Source organism: Lepus europaeus, chromosome 5, assembly GCF_033115175.1.
Source record: "Lepus europaeus isolate LE1 chromosome 5, mLepTim1.pri, whole genome shotgun sequence".
NCBI lineage: Eukaryota > Metazoa > Chordata > Mammalia > Lagomorpha > Leporidae > Lepus > Lepus europaeus.
The window spans coordinates 70543491-70564736 of NC_084831.1; the positions used below are offsets into that span (position 1 = coordinate 70543491).

Here is a 21246-nt window from a genome sequence, read left to right on the forward strand (position 1 = left end):
GGGCCCATCTGGAGCCAGTAGCTTCTTCCAGGTCTCCCCCAGGGGTGCAGGGGCCCAAGGACTTGGGTCATCTTTACTGCTTTCCAAGGCCACAGCAGAAAGCTGGATCAGAAGTGGAGCAGCTGGGACTTGAACTGGCTGGCCCCCATATGGGATGCCGTGCAGGCAGCGGCTTTACTTGCTGCACCTCAGTTATGGCCCCAGGAAAAGATTTTTCTAAGTTTCAGCACAAACTGTCCAATTTCTCACTAATAAATAAAGTTAATGAAGTGAGGGGTTTGTTATAATTTTTTCAAAGAGAGAGAAAGGGAGAGAAATGTCCTCCAATATTTTTATGATAAACTTTTTATCAGGGAAATGCAAACCAAAACCACAAAGAGGTTTCCCCTCACCCAAGTTAGAATGGCTCTCACATAGAAATCAACAAACAACAAATGCTGGTGAGGATATGGGGAAAAAAGTACCCCAATCATTGGGAATGTAAACTGATACATTCACTGTGGAGATACCTCAGAAATCTGAATACAGACCTACCATATGATCCAGCCATCCCGCTCCTAGAAATTTACCCAAACCAAAAGAAATCAGCAACTGAAAGAGTTATCTGTACCCCTATGTTCATTGCAGCACAATTCACAACTTGCTAAGATGTGGAATCAACCCAGATGTCCATCAACTGTTGACTGGTTAAAGAAATTATGGTATATATACACTATGGAGTAGTAATCAGATGTTAAAATAATGAAATCCTATCTTTTGCAACAAGATGGATGCAACTGGAAACCATTATACTTAGTGAAATAAGCCAGTCCCCAAAAGACAGACACCATGTTTTCCCTGAAGTAACAAATAGAGAACCTAAAATGTAATGTAGAGTGAAATGGACATTCTGAGATTTAATGATTTGTTTACAGCCCCTGTGTCTTCTGTTCAGTGTTTTTTTTTTTTTTTTCTTCATACTATTTGTTGAACTCTGTTACTTTAAGATCATTAAGCAAACTGGAAAGTAAGATCTTTATAAAAACTAAGAGTGAGAATGGGAGGAGGAGGAAGAAGAAGGGTTGGAGCTTGGGTGGGTGGGGAGGGAGTAAGGTAAGAAGTATCTCTGTTTCCAAATTTGTATAAAATACATGAAACTTGTGGGGCCGGCGCTGTGGTGTAGCAGGTTAACGCCCTGGCCTTAAGCTCTGGCATCCCATATGGGTGCTGGTTTGAGACCCGGCTGCTCTACTTCCAATCCAGCTCTCTGCTATGGCTTGGAAAAGCAGCAGAAGATGGCCCAAGTCCATTGCAGCCAACTGGGGAGTGAATCAGCAGGTGTAAGATTTCCCTCTCTTCTCTTTCTGTGTAACTCTGTCTTTCAAATAAATAAATAAATCTTTTAAAAAAATACATGAAATTTGTCTAACTTAAATAAAATTTTTAAAACAAACCTTAGCCCTTTGGAGATGGATGCCCTATCTGACTTAAGATCTTTGAAGACAAATTCTTCTAATTTTCCAAAGGGCCTGCCCTGATAAGAGTCAAAATATTGACCATTAGCCTTTAGAAGTTATTTGAAATGGACATTTATTTTGATGCATGCATCTTTTTAAAATTTATTTATTTGAAAGACAGAGTTATAGAGAGGTGGAGGCAGAGAAAGAAGGGAAAGAGAGAGAAAGAAAGAGAAAGAGAGAGAGAAAGGTGTCTTCCATCTACTGGTTCACTCCCCAAATGGCCGCAACAGCTGAAGCTGGGCCTATCTGAAACCAGGAGTCAGGTCCTCCATGCGGGTGCAGGGGCCCAAGGATTTGATCCATCTTCTCCCACTTTCCCTGACCATAGGAGAGAGCTGGATCAGAAGTGGAGCAACCAGAACTTGAACTGGTGCCCATATGGGATGCCGGCACTGCAGGCAGCAGTCCTACCTGCTACGCCACTGCCTTGCATTGTTTCTTAAATACAAGTTTTGGGAGTGAGCGTTTGGCACAGTGTTTAAGTTCCTGCTTAGGATACCCGCATCCCATTTTGGAGTGCTGGTTTGAGTCCTGGATGCTTTGCTTCAGAGCCAACTTCCTGCTAATGTACACCTTGGGAGGCAGCAAGTGATGGCTCAAACACTTGGGTACCTGTTATCCATCTGGGAAATTCAGACTGAGTTCTAGGCTCTTGGCTTTAGCCAGGACTAACCCTTGGCTGTTGGACGGGTATTTGGGGGAGTGAACCAAGAGATGCAGTTTGTCTCCATCTGCTTCTCTGTCTTCCAAATAAAATGAAAATAATTGCTTTAAATATTAGTTTTCGGGCCAGCGCTATAGCATAGCAGATACCTGTAGTACCAGCATCCCATATTGGTACCAGTTAAGTCCCAGCTGTTTCACTTCCAATCCACCTCCCTACTAATGCACCTGGGAAAACAGTCGATGATAGTCCAAGTCCTTGGGCCCCTATAACCACTTGAGAGACCCAGAAGAAGCTCCTGGCTCTTTGCTTTGGATCAGCCCAGCTCCAGCTGTTGTGGCCATTTAGGGAGTGAACCAGCAGTTGGAAGCTTGCTGTCTCTCCCTAAGTGCCTTTCAAATGAATCTTAAAAAATATATATATATACTAGTTTTCATTTATATGTATATATAAATATACAAACACACAGACACACTATATTACACATTATGCCACAGACAGTGAAACCAACTCATTTGACTCTCTGGAGCTTTCCTACTTTTCAAAATGTTCCTACAATTACATATAGACTTCTAAATGTCTACACTACAGAAACAGGGCTGTTGTTTAGTTTTTTTTTTTTTTTAGAAATGACTACATGTCAGGGCCAGTGCCACGGTGCAGTAGGTTAATCCTCTGCTTGCAGCACTGGCATCCCATATGGGCGCCAGTTCGAGTCCCATCTGCCTTTCTTCCAATCCAGCTCTCTGCTGTGGCCTGGGAAAGCAGTAGAAGATGGCCCAAGTGCTTGGGCCTCTGAACCCGTGTGGGAGACCAGGAAGAGGCACCTGGCTCCTGGCTTCAGATCGGTGCAGCTCCGGCCATTGCGGCCATTTGAGGAGTGAACCAACAAACGGAAGACCTCTCTTTCTACCTCTCAAATAAATAAATAAAAATCTTTTAAAAAAGAAAGAAATGACTACATTTCACATCTCACCAAAAATCTTTCAGCAATTTATCTCATTTTCTTTTTTTTTTAATTTATTTTATTTTTTAAAATTTTTGACAGGCAGAGTGGACAGTGAGAGAGAGACAGAGAGAAAGGTCTTCCTTTTTGCCGTTGGTTCACCCTCCAATGGCCACCATGGTTGGTGCGGTGCGGCCGGCGCACCGCGCTGATCCGAAGCCAGGAGCCAGGTGCTTCTCCTGGTCTCCCATGGGGTGCAGGGCCCAAGCACTTGGGCCATCCTCCACTGCACTCCCTGGCCACAGCAGAGAGCTGGCCTGGAAGAGGGGCAACCGGGACAGGATCGGTGCCCCGACCGGGACTAGAACCCTGTGTGCCGGCGCCGCAAGGCGGAGGATTAGCCTAGTGAGCCGCGGCGCTGGCCAATTTATCTCATTTTCGAGTCCACAGTATAGTCTGTCATGTTCCAGTTCACAGTACTCCAATCAATATATCTGAATTCTGATTTGTATTAAAGGCTGCTTTGCCAACATTAAACTCCAGTGACTGGCGCTGTGACATAGTGGGCTAAGCCTCCACCTACAGCTCCAGAATACCATATGGGCACGGGTTCAAGACCTGGCTGCTCTTCTTCTGATCCAGCTCTCTGCTATTCCCTGGGAAAGCAGTGGAAGATGGGTCCCAGTACTTGAGCCCCTGCATTCATGTGGGAGACCCTGAGGAGTCTGGCTTCAAATCAACTCAGCTGTGGCTGTTGCAGCCATCTAGGGAGTGAACCAGGGGATGGAAGACCTTTCTCTCTCTCTCTCTTCCTATAACTCTCTCAAGTAAATAAATAAAACCTTTAAAAATAGTCTTCATTAAAAAAAAATAGCTTTAAGGAAATACTGATCACAAATCTTCAAAGGTCAAGCTTCTGTCATGAAGACAAACTTATTTCTTGGCATACCTAACTCACAAGAATGGCATGAGGATCAAATAAAACTGTAAGTGAAAGGTCACTGAAAATACTAATAGCAATACATAAACTTAAGATTTAGCATCCACACAGCCAGGTGTTTGGTCTAGCAGTTAATCTACTTGCATCCCATACCAGCGTGCCTCAGTTCGATGCTCACCTCCAGTTTCTGGCTAATACAGACCATTCAAGTCACTGGGTTGCTGCTACCCACATAGGAGACCTGGATTGAGTTCTGCATTCCCAATCTCAGCCCAGCCCCAGCCCAGCCCCAGCCCCAGCCATTTTGGGTATTCAGGGAATGAAACAGTAGATTTGAGCTCTCGCTATCTGGCAACTAAATAACTTTTTTTTAATTCTCACTTCTTTATCTCTGAATTTCAAATATTTAAAATCACTACATACTACAGTTTAATGCTATTAAACTAATCATGTAAAAAGGTTTCCTTACTGAATGTTGTAAAGAGCTCAAAACAGAAAAAAGTAAAAGTTGACAATAAACCAGATCGAAATAAGAAATTCTGGGGCCAGCACTGTGGCATAGTGGATAAAGCCTCCGTCTGCAGTTCCAGCAACCCATATGGGCGCCAATTCGAGTCTCAGCTGCTCCACTTCCAATCCAGCTCTCTGCTGTGGCCTGGGAAAGCAGTAGAAGATGGACCAAGTCCTTGGGCCCCTGCACCCACATGGGAGACCCCGAGGAAGCTCCTGTCTCCTGGCTTTGAATTGTGGCCAACAGGGGAGTGAACCAGCGGATGGACGATCTCTCTCTCTCTGCATCTCCTTCTCTCTCTATGTAACTCCGACTTTCAAACAAATAAATAAATCTTTAAAAAAATCTTAAGTAGAGTATCCCTCTCACATAAATGTCAAATGTTTTAGTCTAGAAATGTCTTTTGTATACTATATATATATATATATTTTTTTTTTAACAGGCAGAGTGGATAGAGAGAGAGAGAGAAAGGTCTTCCTTTGCCATTGGTTCACCCTCCAAAGGCCGCCGCGGCCGGCGCACCGCGCTGATCCGAAGCCAGGAGCCAGGTGCTTCTCCTGGTCTCCCATGCAGGTGCAGGGCCCAAGCACTTGGGCCATCCTCCACTGCCTTCCCGGGCCACATCAGAGAGCTGGACTGGAAGAGGGGCAACCGGGATAGAATCCGGCGCCCCAACCGGGACTAGAACCTGGTGTGCCGGCGCCGCAAGGCGGAGGATTAGCCTGTTAAGGCACGGCGCCGGCCCTTGTATACTATATACTTACTTTTTTAATCCTACAAATAAAGAACCTAGCATAGTGTAACAACTACTATTACTTTTTTTTAAACAGCATTTTCTTTCAGTAAGATTCCTATTATCTCCCTTATTTACATTAAAAGTATGAACTAACAATATTTGCATTAGATTCCAATCAAAACTTATTACGGTAATCTGATTTGGTAAACGTTTTCCAGATGATAAAATTATTCTGTTTCAACCAGAAACTTAACTACAAGAGCCTCGTCACTTTTTATAACAGGCTTTCCTTAAGGGGAAAATAATCTGATTAAACTAAAGAAGTCTGTAATTCCACGTACGTATTAAGTCTAAAGATTCTTGTAAAATGCGCCCTCAGTTGAGTCTAGGCTTTTGCTAGCATTCCAGCGCCTATCTTAATTTTCCAGACCTAATCACAACGAGAATATAAACCCTACAATTACTTAACCTGAGCGCAAAATACCTAGAAAAATCTCATCATCCAACAACTTGCACCCGAAAATATTCAAAGGGCGTTTTTTGTATTCCAGAAATATTTACGCGTAAAGCGTTGTTAAACCACACACTGTGAAAATCTGAACCAAACAAAAGCTGCAGACGGACAGACGGTAAAAACTGGACTTGACCCAAACCAAACGTCGGCCGAAGAAAAATTCCAGGGACGATGACACCTCGTTTTCCCGATAACAATGAATAACGGGGCCGCACCGACGGGGCCGGCCACCCCGGCTGCGCCGCAAAGCGAAACCAGCGCCCAGCGGCCGGCGCGCTGCGGGGCTTTCATTCGTCCGCGGCCGCCGGGGCTGGGAGACCGAGGCGGGGGGCTGTTGCCCTGCCCAGGCTCACCTCACCCCTCCCGCCCCCCAGGGGAGCGCCCTCAGGGGACCCTTCCCCACACAAACGACCGGCTCACGTCCTCCGCTGACCCCTGGCGTGCTGCCCACATGGCTAACTCAGAGCACCTAGCAGCCGAGGCCTGACTCCCGCCTGCGCGCGGCACCAAGAAAGAGGCCGCTGCAGGGGCCACAGAGCCGGCGCGCGGCGCCACAGCAGCGCCGGCCCCCGGCGGCGGCCGAGGCGCCCTTCGGCCCCGCGCCTCCTCCCCAGCAGCGCCGCGCTCACCTCCACGGCCTCTCCTGTGGGCCCCGCCAGCGCGGCCGACGAGGGCCTACCGCCGCACCTCTGCAACCTGCTTTTCCTCCCCGGCCTCGGAGAGGAGCGGCGTCGCGTCGGGAGGGGCGAAAACGGCTCCGCAGCACTGCCCGCGGGGGTCCCCGCCTCCCGAGCCGGCCACTTCCCGCAGCAGCCGCGGCTCCTTCCGGTGTGTCCGCTGCCGCCGCAGGCGTCCCGGGCGTCTTGAGAGGGCGGGGAGAGGCGGGGCTGCCAGGAGAGCCGCCCTGGCAGGGGCGGGGCTCGGGGCCGGGCGCAGGTGCGGCCGCCGGATGGACCCCAGCTGCTCGCCCTTCCGAGGGAGCCGGCTGCTCGCTGTCCGTGTAGGCTCACGGCGGTTTTCGATGGTTCGCGGATTCGCCCACTCTTCGACAGCACACACTTCCATTACGAGGATAAGGTCGTGTCTCAACGCATAACACAATCTGCCTCCAGTGGCCTCTGAAGAACCACGGGTTTCTGACCTCGTGCAACGACATGTTAGACGTAACTTATCTCAATCAACATCTAAGTCCTTACGCTCGTCTTTCTTCTCCCAACTTCTTAGGACTTACATTTTCTGGAGGCAGCTGTGTTTCCATTTTCCACATATGCAGAGAATGAATTCATGTCTACCATTTTCCAAAAGCCAAAATCAAGAAGATCTAATGAAATATTTATTGAAACTCTTACTATCTGCTTGGTGTCTAGAGCATTTAAAAAGACTTGCCTTCTAACTATGTCGCTGTTAAAATTCATTCCATTAAAAAAATAAAATTCATTCCATTGACTTAAGTATACGAGTAAATCGTTAAAATAATAAAACGTTTGAAGTTGCCGATTTTTTTTTAAAGATTTATTTATTTGAAAGTCAGAGTTACACAGAAAGAGGAGAGGGAGAGAGAGAGAGAGAGAGAGAGAGAGAGAGGTCTTCCATCTGATGGTTCACTCCCCAATTGCCCGCAATGGCCTGAGCTGTGCCGATCCAAAGCCAGGAGCCAGGAGCTTCTTCCGGGTCTCCCATGCAGGTGCAGGGGCCCAAGGTCTTGGACCATCTTCTACTGCTTTCCCAGGCCATAGCAGAGAGCTAGATCAGAAGTGGAGCAGCCAGGTCTTGAACCAGTGTCCGTATGGGATGAGGCCAGGGCGTTAACCCGCTGCTCCACAGTGCTGTCCCCTTGAAGTTGCTGATTTCAGTCTGTCTGATTACTTCCAACTGCTTGGTCTCCAATACAGGAGCAGGTACTCAATTGTTGTAGAAGTTATTCAATCTCCATGAGACACAGGTAAAAAATATGGGAGTGCCTGCTTTATTTTAAGGTAAAAATGGGGGAAACTAGCCATGATACAACATTCTTTGCAGGGACTGACTTTAAAGCCTCAGCTGCCACCCCAAATGATCACCTTTCCTGGTTTCACTGAGCAAGAATGGGATTTGATTTTTACCTATGCTGCTGTAACTCTTGCCTTTATTTTCAGCCTATTTCAAAAAGTATTGCAATTTACATACTAGAAGACATCAGCAGTGTGGTAAGCTTTCATTTTTTTAAAAAAAGATTTATTTATTTATTTTCTTGAAGGCAGAATTACAGTGTGAGAGAGTGTTATAGAGAGAGACAGATCTTCCATCCACTGGTTCACTCCCCAAATGGTCAAAACCACCAGGGCTGGGCCAGGTCAAAGCCAGGAGCCATAAGCTTCTTCTGAGTCTTCCATGTGGGTGCAGGAGCCCAAGCGCTTAGGCCATCCTTCCCTGCTTTCCCAGGCACATTTGCAGAGAGCTGGATTGGAAGTGGAGCAGCTGGGACTCAAACCGGTGCCCATAATGGATGGCAGCACTTACAGGCCATGGCTTAACCTGCTGTGCCACAGCACCAGCTTTAAGCTTTCAATTTTTTTTAAAACTAAGCATTTTCTTTCTTTCTTTTTTTTTTTAAGATTTATTTTATTTATTTGAAAGACAGAGTTACAGAGAGAGGTCAAGACAGAAAGAGAGGTCTTCCACCCGCTGGTTCACTCCTCAGATGGCTGCAACGGCCAGAGCTGAACTGGCGCCCACATGGGATGCCGGCGCTTCACACCAGGGCTTTAACCCGCTGCGCCACAGCACCAGCCCCCAAGCTTTCATTTTTTAAAACAGCCAAACTGGTGCCAGGGTGTAGCATAGTGGGTGAAACTGCTGCTTGGTATGCTGGCATTCCATGTGGGTGCTGGTTGGAGTCCTGGCTGCTCCAATTCCAATCCAGTTCCTTGCTTATGCACTTGGGAAAGCAGCAGAAGATGGCCCAAGTCCTTGGGCCCCTGCACCCATGTGGGAGTCCCAGAAGAAGCTTCCGGCTCCTGGCGCCTAGCTCTTGGCTCCTAGCTCTTGCCTGGCCCAGCCCCAGCTGTTGAGGCCATTTGGGGAGTGAACCATTGGATGGAAGATCTGTCTCTCATTCTCTCTCTCTATAAGTATCCTCAGAGCTGGTGTTAAGACACAGTGAGTTAAGATACCTCCTGTGATATTGGCATCCTATATCAGAGGTCCATTTTGAGTTTTGCTCACTTCCAATCCAGCTTCCTGCTACTGTGTCTGGAAAAGCAGCAGATGATGGCCCAAGTACTTGAAACTCTGCCACCCTTGTGGGAAACTGGGATGCAATGCCTTACTCCTGACTTTAACTTGGCCCGGACTTGGCTGCTACAGCCATTTAAAAACGTGAACAGTGGATGCAAGATCTTTCTTTCTTTCTGTAACTGCCTTTCAAATAAATAAAAATGTATCTTAAAAAAACCCAATATTTTATTTATATAATACTCCTTTGTAAATAAATAAGGGAATTATCATAGAAATTAGTTGTTGCTCATGTCTTGTGGCGAAGCACATAAGAACTTTCAGACTTAAATGAGAGTTTTATAAACTTGACAAAAGGCAAGTGTTCTAAATTTTCTGATCTTTCTTGTGATGACAAGTGCCTGTCAGCATTATGCTACCTAGAAGTAAGTTGTGATGCAAACATTTAATCTATGGATTCAAAGTAAAAAGAATACTTTTATTTTTTCAAAGATTTATTTATTTGAAAAGCAAAGTTACAGGGACAGAGGGAGAGATACAGAAAGAAAAAGAGATCCTCCGTACATCAGTTCACTCCCCAAATTACCACATCGGCTGGGACTGAACCAGGGAGAAGCCAGGAGCTGGGGACTCCATCCAAGTCTCCCATACAGGTGGCAGAGGCCCAAGCACTTGAGCGAAGTGTCTTCCGCTGCTTTCGCAGGTCATAAGCAGGGAGCTGTAATCAATGGCAACAGAGCTGGATCTGAAGTGGAGTAGTCTTGACTCGAATGGGCACTCAAATAGGATGTCAGCATTGCAGACAGTGGCTTAACCTACTGTGACACAATGCCACCCCAGGAATGTTTTTTAAATGAGTGACAAAGTAACTATATTGAAAGGCCTGGGCAAAGGTTTCCAAATGGTTTGGAAATTTTGCCATCACTAAGTAATTTTGCTGCCAAGAATTTTAAGCATTGCCCTATAATTTTTGCATCAAAAGATAACATTAAGAGATGGAAAGTCAAGCCAGAAAATAGAAGATATTTGAAATATATGTAATCAACAAAGCCTAGATATATAAATGAAACATATATTTCCACAAATCAATAAGACAGGCAATCAGATAAATGGGCAAAGCCACCTTTTCAAAATTTCTTGCACTGGAAGTATAGCAGAGGTATTCTGTTTTTACAGTGTTCTTGCAAACTGAATCTAATTCCAGTCTCAGCACCACCTTGCTCAGCAACCAAGGTCACCTTTGGGCTTACCCATCATGGAGGGGGTTTAGAGCATTGTTGGTGTAAGGAAGGCAAATGATGTGACTGTTTAAAACAGGTGTACCTCAAGCCTAGATGACGGTTGGCGAGTTCCTCTCAGTGGAATCCAGGTCAGGTCTCTGCGGTGGGCCAGTCCTCACGAAGCACATGCACTCTGACACAGTGTAATACTTCTGCTTTTGACTTCTGTGGATTCCCACACTTCCTGTTCATACCTGAATGTTTACTTTTAACCTTGTAGTCTTCATCCCAAAATCTTTAATCCTTTACTTTTCCTTTTTAAGATTTATTTCATTATTTGAAAAGCAGAGTTGGGGGGTAGATAAAGATCTGTTCTGTCCACTGTTTCACTCCCCAAAATGGCAATGTTGGTTGGGCCAAGACAAAGCCAGGAGCTTGGAACTCCATCCTGATCTCCCATGAAGGTGGCAGGGATCCAGACACTTGGACCATCTTCTGCTGCTTTCCCAGGCACATTGGCAGGGAGCTGGAGCAGAAGCAGAGCAGTCTGAACTGTATGGGGTGCCTGACAGTGGCTTAACTCACTACACCACGATACTGGCTCCTCATTTTTCTTTAAACACTGCCTAATTTTTTTAAAGGTTTATTGATTTATTTGAAAGCCAGAGTTAGAGAAAGGAGAAGAAACAGAGAGAGATCTTCCAAACTCTGGTTCACTTCCCAAATGACTGCAACAGCCAGGGCTGGGCCAGGCTGAAGCCAGGAGCCAGGAGCTTCTTCTCAGTCTCCCATGTGGGTGGTGGGGGAGCAAACACTTGGACCACATTCTGCTGCTTTTCCTAGGCCATTAGCAGGAAGCTGGACCAGAAGTAGAGCAGCTGGGACATGAACTCGCACCCATATGGCATACTGACGTTGTAAGTGGTGGCTTTACCCTCTACACCACAGTGCTGACCCCAAAACAGTGTCTCTTGATGGATTATTAGGAAACACACATAATAATGGAACATAAATCAACCAACTCTCCTCTCTGAAGTAGGAGACTATACATCCCATAATGTGGACACCCATGTGAATCACACTGATCCTTGAATGGATTTCTAAAAGGGTCCTTCGTGGAGAATACGTTACGAACTTTATGACCAAGTGTGGGTTATCAGGCCAGGTACCACAGCATCTCTGAATACAGGGAGAAAATGAAGAAGAAATGCAGGGACAGAAGACAGAAAGGAGGAGAAAAGCAGGGGCAGAAAGAGGAAAGGAGAGAACGAAGGAAGGGAGGTGGGAAATAGGATGGTCATATCAAAATAATTCATTTTTGCATCTGAGTAATGGCAAATTAAAATATCAATGCACAAAACATATGCATGTCCTTCAAAAAGTTCATGGAAAATGAAATTAAAAGATATGTTTATTTTGGTGCAAAACTTTTTGAGGGGAAGGCAATTGGCACAGTGGTTAGGGTGCCACTTGGTATGCTAGTATCCCATATCTGCGTTCTTTAGTTTGGGTCCCTACTCTGCCTGTGATTCCAGTTTCCTGCTGATATACACTCAGTGTGCTTGGGTGCTTGGGTCCCTGGCACCTTACATAACAGACCAGGACTGAGTTCCCAGCTCTCAACTTTAGCCTTACCCAGCCCTGGCTGTTGTGGGCTTTTGGGAGAAGAAACCAGTGGATGAGATCTCTCGATCTCTCTCTCCCTCTCCCTCTCCCTCTCTCTCTCTCTTTCCTCCTCTCTCTGCCTTTAAAGTAAATAAAATCAACATTTTTTTTGTAAATTCATGCATAGGAGGATCTCAAAACGTTTATAGAAAATGCATACTATATGGCCAGCGCCACAGCTCACTAGGCTAATCCTCCGCCTGCGGCGCCGGCACACCAGGTTCTAGTCCCGATTGGGGCGCCGGATTCTGTCCCGGTTGCCCCTCTTTCAAGCCAGCTCTCTGCTGTGGCCTGGGAGTGCAGTGGAGGATGGCCCAAGTGCTCGGGCCCTGCACCCCATGGGAGACCAGGAGAAGCACCTGGCTCCTGCCTTTGAATCAGTGGGTGCAGCGGCCATTGGAGGGTAAACCAACGGCAACGGTCTCTCTGTCTCTCTCTCTCACTGTCCACTCTGCCTGTCCAAAAAAAAAAAAAAAATGCATACTATGAAAAAAGTATGCATGAAGTTCAATCTTTTTTTTTACATTGCAATAAATTTACTTTTTTGTTCTTGCAAATTTTTAAAAGTATTCTCTCACTCATTTTGATACTCAAGTACCCCAGACTGAAGAAGCTTTTGAAAATGCTGTTCTTTCAAGCAGATACACTTTTTTTTAAAGATTTATTCATTTATTTGAAAGACAGAGATACAGAGAAGCAGAGGCAGAGAGACAAAGAGGTCTTCTGTCCACTGGTTCACTCCCCAAATGGCCGCAATGGCCAGAGCTGAGCCTATCTAAAGTCAGGAGTCTGGAGCTTCTTCCAGGTCTCCCACACAGGTGCAGGCGCCCAAAGACTTCTGCTGTCCCAGTCACATTAGCAGGGAGTTAGGAAGTGGAGTAGCTGGGACTCAAACTGGCATCCATATGGGATGCCGGCTCTGCAGGCGGCAGCCTTAACTGCTATGCCATAGCACCGGCCCCTATAATTTTAAAAATTTTTTAAAGGATTTGTTTTACTGGGGCTGGCACTGTGTTGCCAGTGTTGCTTGCAGTGGCAGCAACCCACATGGATGCCTGTTCCAGTCCCAGCTGCTCCACTTCCGATCCAGCTCTCTGCCATGGCCTGGGAAAGCTGTAGAAGATGGCCTAAGTCCTTGGGCCCCTGCACCTGTGTGGGAGACCCAGAAGAAGCTCCTGGCACCCAGCTTTGGATTGGCACAGCTCTGGCTATTGCAGCCATTTGGGGAGTGTAACAGCGGATGGAAGATCTCTCTCTTTCTCTCTCTGCCTCTGCCTATCTGTAACTCTACCTTTTAAATAATAAATTAAAAAAAGATTTGTTTTATTTATGTGAAAGGCAGAATGACAAAATGAGATTTGGTTCACTCAATGGTTCACTCAAACCACTGCAATGGCCAGGGCTAGGATGGGCCAGGCAGCAGCCAAATGCCTGGAACTCCATCTGGGTTTCCTATGTGGGTGCAGGGGCCCAAGTACTTGGGCCATCTCTCACTGCTTTCTCAGGTTCTCACTGCTTTCTCAGGTTCATTAGCAAGGAGCTGCATCAGAAATAGAGCAGGGGAACCAGTGTTCCCATGTAGGATGCTGGTGCACCAAAGGCAGAGGCTTAACCCACAGTGCCACAATGTCGGCCCATTAATTTTAAATTATTTAAAATTTTTTGTATTCTTATTTTTTTTCCTATCTCTGATTAACTTACTCAATGAGAACAATGACTACTTGTCTTGTACACAGTATTCCCAGAGCCTACCATTGAAGAACTCAGATTTTGTTGGTTCTTAACTAAGGATGATTTTGTCCATTAGGTGGATCGTTGTCAATATCCCTGAGGAACACTCCTGGAAGAAGTAACTATAACATTTCTTTGTATTAATGTGACAGGAGAGTCTGAAACATCATTAGTGCCAATGTTCAAAAGCCCTGCAGCTTCATAATATGTTTTTGGTCATAAGTGCCAGAAACCCAATTAAACTGCTGTTCCTAATTTTATGTACAAGCTAGATTTGACAGGGGCCAACAGAAACCAAAGTTATTCTTTCTCATTGTGTTCCCTGAAGATCTCTAGGATCCTTCTTTGCTCCTGGGACAAAATCTTAGCCTTTAGTATTTCTGGTCACTCTCAGATAATGAAATGTCCTGTGTAGGATGAGTAGTTGGCCTAGCAATTAGGACATTGGTTGGGGTGCCTGCACCTCACATCAGACCTAGGTTCAGGTCTCAGCTCCAGCTCCAAAGTCCAGCTTCTTCCTGGTGAAAACCCAAAGAGGTAGCGGGTGAAGTGGTTGGGTTCCTGCTGCCCACATAAGAGGCTATATTGGGTTCCCGGCTGCCAGCCTGCACAGAGTATGGGCTGTTCCGAATCAGCCCTGTGTGCATCTTCTCTTCAGAGGCAGCCTTGGCCTCTTGACTTGGACTTCTCAAATGTGAATCAGTTACTTGGTTTCATCTTTCTTATATTCCAGGTGACACAGTCATCTTTTCCATATGGTCCCCTTGAGGTCCCTCATATTTGACTTGGATAAGGTAGAAACACCTACTTCCCCAGCCCCCTAGTGGTAACTTAATTTGTATGTGGAAGTCTTTGGCACTGACATTTGGCTTCTCTGCCAAGAATCTGTTACCATCTGTTCACTCTTAGTACTCAGGATATCTAAAAAAAATGACACCATTGACATTTTGGATGGAATAATTCTCTATTATGGTGAGTGGCTCTTATGCATTGTAGAACATTAGCAGCATCTTTGGCCTTTACCCACTAGATTGCTGTAGTACCTCCTCCTAATGGTGACAAACATGTCTGCAGACATTACCAAATGCCCTCCAAGGAGCAAAATCATCTCTATTTGAGAACCACTGTCCTGGCTTAGGTTACTATTCACCCAACTCTTTTCTGTTTATCAGACTGAATTATTTAGAAAATTGAAATATACTAGGTCAATGAAAATGAATGACTGCAATTAGAGATTCTCATCAGAGTTCACCATCTTGGCAAACTTATAATCCACTTGAGGCACATCAGTAAGCTGGGGTATAACAATTGGCCTACTCCATTTTTAGCAAAAAGGGCATTTATGGGCTCATGGAGTCCAAGGAAGGACAGCTAGAATCAGGGACCCAAACACTGCTTGCACACTGTTGTGATCTTTTCATTGCTCACTTGTCAGTTTGCCATCTTACAGTTTTCTCCAAAAGCAGAGTTCTTAGTTTGAAAAATCACCAAGAATGGATTTATCGTCTTCACCTGGGTCAAATGTCTGCCCTAGAGCATTCAGTCAGAAGGTCAGGGTCATGGGAGAATAAGGTAACTGAAAGGACATTTAAGCGGATAAATGGAAGACCTGATATCATAGACAGCCAATCTCAGCTTGAAGACTGAGATTATTAATGGACCAAAAAGGAAAGATACAACATAGGCAAACAGAGCTCAATAAGAGATAATATGTTGCAGTCGGGGAACCTTCAAGGTGTCAGTATTGCTAGTGCCTTATTTCTAGCATTCAGCACAGTGCATGGCACAATGTAGGAAATGAACAAATTAATAAAGCTACCATTGGACAAGATGAATGAATGGGAAATATGAAAGAAGTGTATATTTTCTAACTCGGAGACACAGTGATTGACATTTGTACTCAAAACTCAAAATTTCCATCATTTAAACAATATAGGCAACAGATGCAGCTCTTTTATAAAATTAAATTTAGAAACAGCCTGTGATGATCCTAAGATTTTGAAGAAGTAGAAGATATAAACTCTTGTTTCCATGCAGTTTATTTTAAATTTTAACATTAATTACAACTTTTTCACAGCTTCTGCAGCTGCGCAGTGAAAACATTCTCTAAACAATTTTCTGGCTTGAGATCTCCAGCTTTTGCCATTATTCATAATCTCTTTAAGTTCCATTTTCTTGAATTAAAAAATGGTAAAAATTTTTGGTAATAGCTTTATTAAAATACAATTCACATATTACAATCCATCCATTTAAAATGTGCACTTCAATGGTATATTCAGATTTGTGCAACCACCACCAAAATTTAGTCTAGAACATTCTCACCACCCTGAAAAGAAACCCTGTACTCTTTAGCAGAGGTTCCTATTTCCCCCACGTTCCCAGCTCTAAGAAGCCACAAATATTCTTTACAGAATTGCCTAGACTGGATATCTTATATAAACAGAACCATAAACGATGTACCACATTTTAAAAAGATTTATTTGTTTATTTGAAAGAGTTACACAGAAAGAAAAGGAGATGCAGAGAGAGAGAGAGAGAGAGAGAGAGAGGTCTTCCATCTGCTGGTTCACTCCCCAAATGGCCGCAACGGCCAGAACTGAGCCAATCTGAAGCCAGGAGCCAAGAGCTTCTTCCAGGTCTCCCACGCAGGTTCGGGGACCCAAGGACTTGGCTCATCTTCTACTGCTTTCCCAGGTCACAGTAGAGGGCTGGATCGGAAGTGGAGTAGCCGGGACTTGAACCAGCACCCATATGGGATGCTGGCACTACAGGTGGTGGCTTTACCTGCTATGCCACAACACTGGTCCCACAATATAGCATTTTTTTTTCATTCTCTCTCTCTCTTTCTCTCTCTTTTTTTAAATATTTATTTATTTCTTAGAAAGGCAGAATTACAGAGAGGCAAAAACAGAGACAGAGACAGAGAGAGAGAGGTCTTCTATCAGCTGGTTCACTCTTCAAATGGCCTCTACGGCTGGAGCTGGACTGACCTGAAGCCGGAAGCCAGGAACTTCTTCCAGGTCTCCCACATTGGGGCAGGGGTCCATGTACTTGGGCCATCTTCCACTGCTTTCCCAGGCCATAGCAGAGAGCTGGATTGGAAGTGGAGCAGGAGCACATATGGTATGCCAGCACTGCAGGTGGTGGTTTCACTGGCTATGCCACAGTGGCAGCCCCACTATGTGGTGTTTTATAACAGACTTTTAGAAAAACTTCACTGTTTGGGGCAGAGAGAGAGAGAGAGAGAGAAAAATCTTTCATCCATTGGTTCACTCCACAAATGCCCATCAGCTGAGGCTGGGGCAGGCCAAAATCAGGAACCTAGAACTCAATTCAGGTATCCAACATGGATGGCAAGGACAGGGACCCAAATACGTGAGTCATTGACTGCAGCTTCCCAGGATGCACATTAGCAGGAAGCTGGACTGAAAGCAGAGCTGGGACACTCTGCTAGGGTATACAGGCATCCCAACCAGTGTCTTAAGTTTTTCATCAGACCCTCACCCATGACTGCTTTTAAATAATATTTTTTTACACATATATACCACATTTTATTTACCCATTCATCCTTTGATGGACATTTGGGTTGTTATCACTTTTTGACTATTAGGAATAATGTGGGACCAGTGCTGGGGCGCAGTGGGTTAAAGCCCCGGTCTGCAGTGCTGGCATCCTATATGGGCGCCAGTTCAAGTCCCAGCTGCTCCACTTCTGATCCAGCTCCCTGCTTTGGCCTGAGAAAGCGGTAGAAGATGGCCCAAGTCCTTGGGCCCCTGCACCCACGTGGGAGACCTGGAAGAAGCTCCTGGCTCCTGATCAGCTCAGCTCTGGATGTTGCGGTCATTTGGGGAGTGAAACAGCAGATGGAAGACCTCTTTCTCTCTGGGTCTACCTCTCTCTGTAATGCTTTCAAATAAATAAAATAAAAAAAAAATTTTTTTTTAAAGAATAATGCTGGGACCAGCACTGTGGAATAGTGGGTAAAATCACCACCTGCAGTACCAGCATTCCATATGGGCGCTGGTTTGAGCCCTGGCTGCTCCACTTCCAATCCAGCTATCAGCTATGGCCTGGAAAGCAGTAGAAGATGGCCCAAGTACTTGGACCCCTGCACCCACATGGGAGACCTGGAAGAAGTTCCTGGCTCCTGGTTTTGGATCAGCTTAGCTCCGGCCATTGCAGCCATTTGGGGAGTGAAGCAGCAAATGGAAGACCTCTCTCTCTGCCTCTGCCTCCCAAATAAATAAATAAATAAATAAATTTTTTTTTTAAAAAAAGAAGAACGTTTCTTTGGGGCGAGTGTTTGGCACAGTGTTTAAGCTGCAGCTTGGGACGCCAGCATTCCATTTAAGAATTACTAGGAATTATATGCAACTATGCATATTTGTGTATAGGTTTTTGTGTAAATGAATTTCTCTTGGGTACTACCTAGGAATGGAATTGCTGAGTCATATAGCAACTCTGTTTAACAATATTTGGATTTGTGTATAGACTCATATATTCTGGATATTCTAAATTAGAATATAGAACTGCACTCTGGGTTCTCGATGCCTTGGCTGGCTTAGTTGTGACTTGTAGAGGGCTCTTGTAAAACACTTCAGGAGGGTAATGAGAACAAAGGTTGAAAGAGGGGAATATATGCTGCCCATGCTGTGGCATAGTGGGCTAAGCCTCTGCCTGCAGCCCTGGCATCCCATATGGACATAGGTTCTAGTCCCAGCTGTTCCTCTTCCAATCCAGCTCTCTGCTATGGCCTGGGAAAGCAGTAGAAGATGGCCCAAGTGCTTGGGCCCCTGCATGCACGTTGAGGACCCCAGGCTGGAGGAAGATCTCAGCTTCTGGCTTCAGATCAGCCCAGCTCCAGCCATTGCAGTCATTTGGGGAGTGAATCAGCTCAGTGGAAGACCTCTCCCTCTGACTCCCCCTCTTTCTGTCTATAACTGTACCTCTTAAATAAATAATTAAATAAATAAAATCTTTAAAAAAAAAAACACAAAGCGGGGATAAGAGGCAGCAAAAAGGACATTGAAGAATTAAAGATACCTTTACCAATTCCAGATTCCTCAAATCTCAAGAGCTCCATTAGTTCTGAAGTGCAAAATATTTTCACACAGAATTCCATCTGTGTACTTTGCTTATTATTTGTCTAGAAGCATCATGTTGGTATTGTCAACTTTCCATTTGACTAAATGGGAATTTTGAGCACAAAAAGGATTGCTCATTTGTGTTCCTTAGCTAGAAATAGGAACATTTGCTCTCATATTCCAGCTACCTTTACAAAATAATTTTGACTTTTCACTGCAAATATGCTCAGCAACTGGAATTCATAAAGCTGTGGTTCTAACAGAATGTTTTGCTCAGGACTCACATAGAAAAAGAATCTTGAACTTTTTGTGTGTTGTTTAGTTTACTATGTATTATAATTTGAGAGATGTGATTACCCTACCCAACTCCCCATAATTGGTCACATTTGCTATTCTTTGGTTGCCTAATTCAGAGACAAACATAGAGAAAAGCTAAAGAGGAACTGAAATCAATAACAAATGCATCATAAATTCAGGGTTGGAAATTCCATTAACGCTCACTTGAGTAGCGTTCATAATAAAAATTCTTAATCTGGAATCCATAGATTTGGTTGCAGAGTTTGAAATTGTATGTTAACAATACATGTCTGTGTGCATTCTTCTGGGGAAGTTCTCACAGCATTCACTAGATTAGCAGAGCAGTCCTGGATTCCCAAAAGGTTAGGAAGTATAGCTTTGTGAAAACATGCATTCTTGCAACCTAATTTTTCCATCCAACCGGCAAAGGCAGGAGCCTCTACCCTAAACAAAAATGGCGGCTGCTGCTTCACACGTAGCCCCCACGCAGAAAGACTAGAAGGCCCCCTCCACTTTCTCTCCACCTTCCCACTTCTGACCCCGGAAGGACTCCGCACCCAGCGGCCAGGCTGCTGCTCAGCGCCGGGCTGCGGCAGGGAAGCAGACGTGGGCCGGCTGCACCGGGAGCCGGTGGAGCGCCAGGTACCCGGGGTGGAATGATAGGCTGGAGGGGGAGCAGGGTCGCGACGCCCTCTGGGCAGAGCCGCGGGAGCCGGGCTGCAGTGCGGGCTTCAGCGGGCTGGCGCCGAGCGGTGGGGAGAGGAAAGAAGTGTTACCTGGTGGAGTAGTGGGGAGCGGGGCCCCCCGCCTGGGGGAGGTCCGCAGAGTGGGTGCTGAATCGGGATGGCGAGGGTCTAAGTCCGCACAGGGTTTTGGGTGGGGAGCCAGGAGGCGCTGCTTTTCCGGTTCTCTTGGTGGAAGGCTAGCGCTGGACCTGGGGCGGCTCCTGTGGTCGGAGGTTTGCGCAGGGAGTGGTTTGGGTTGTGGACTGTCATGCTGCTTGGAAGGTGCGCTCAGAGAGTCATTTTAGCATAGGGTGGATTGTGGCGTCGGATCCCTTCTGTAATTAAAGTTGTAAAACGGTTGTTCTCCGGAGGGAGGACTCCGGAGATCTTGCACAGACTTTTACGATCATTATTGCTGCAGCTAAGGATTTTTGCTGTTTTTAAAGTATCCTTCTCAGAGTTCAGGTGTGTAGATTCAAGTTGTACGTCGGGTTTTTTGATATTTCAGTCTTTCTTCCTCTGATGATGAAGTGAAAGTTGTAGAATGCAATTTTACGGTATTAAAGAAGCGAACTCTGTTTATGAAACTTATTTTTAATTCCACAGTGCTTAGAATGGAGAGTAGCCAGTAATACATTATATATTACAATATTTTTGGTAATGTTTTAGACCTCCTTTATAAATTTGAATAATCGTGAAACCTTCGTGTTTAATTATACTTCTGAAAGTATAACAATTTTTTTTATTATTCAATTAATAATGATGGTTTGAAATTAGTTTCCGTAGTGGTTTTCATAGAAAGGGAATAAGGTGGTTAGAATGTAGAACTACAGATTTCTCAAAATTCTTTTAAGAGGACCACTGCGGTGAGTTGAAGTGTTTGTGTTATTTTTTTCTTGTCTGCTAAAAATTTGGGATGATCCATGTGGCTAAAAGAACGTTGCGTGAATTCTTTTCAGGTTGTGTGTGTGCACACATGTGTGTTTAGTGCAGTAGCATAAATTGTTTTATGATGTAGAATCTAATTGGTAAAAATGTTTCTCAAAGTTAACAGTTTTCAGGGAAGGGAGAAGAATGTGTTCTTCTTCTTTCTTCTGTATTTTTTTAAACTGATACATGGGGACAATCTTATAAAAAGCCAATTATTATAGAAAGACTTAAAAGAGGGGCTGGTGCTGTGGTGTAGGTTAAGCTTCTGCCTGCAGTATCAGCATCTCATATGGGTACTGGTTCAAATCCTAGCTGTTCCACTTCCAATCTAGCTCCCTGCTAATGCACCCAGGAAAGCAGTGGAAGATGGCTCAAGTCCTTGGGCCCTTGCACCCACATGGGAGACCTGGAGGAAGCTCCTGGCTCCTGGCTTCTGGCTTCGGCCTGGCGCAGCCCTGGCCTTTGTGGCCATTTGGGTAGTGAACCAGTGGATGGAAGATTTTCTCTCTCTCTCTCTCTTTTTCCCTCCCCCTCCCCCTCTGCCTCTGGCTCTCTTTCTTTGTAATTCTGA

General features: G+C 45.2%; 2 protein-coding genes across 7 annotated transcripts in view; one reads left to right on the forward strand and one right to left on the reverse strand.

Moving 5' to 3' along the window:
• USP33 (ubiquitin specific peptidase 33) overlaps positions 1–6620 on the reverse strand; it is a 72253-nt gene extending 65633 nt beyond the window's left edge. For 2 of the 4 annotated variants that reach the window (XM_062191579.1, XM_062191577.1), the window contains exon 1: positions 6440–6620. The gene's annotated coding sequence lies outside the window, so the exon portion shown is untranslated. The remainder of the gene's footprint in view (positions 1–6439) is intronic. The other 2 variants (XM_062191580.1, XM_062191578.1) reach the window with 1 other exon arrangement.
• A 12955-nt stretch (positions 6621–19575) lies between these two features.
• MIGA1 (mitoguardin 1) overlaps positions 19576–21246 on the forward strand; it is a 105174-nt gene continuing 103503 nt past the window's right edge. For 2 of the 3 annotated variants that reach the window (XM_062191582.1, XM_062191583.1), the window contains exon 1: positions 19580–19662. The gene's annotated coding sequence lies outside the window, so the exon portion shown is untranslated. Of the gene's footprint in view, positions 19663–21246 lie in introns of all 3 variants that reach the window. The other variant, XM_062191584.1, reaches the window with a different exon arrangement.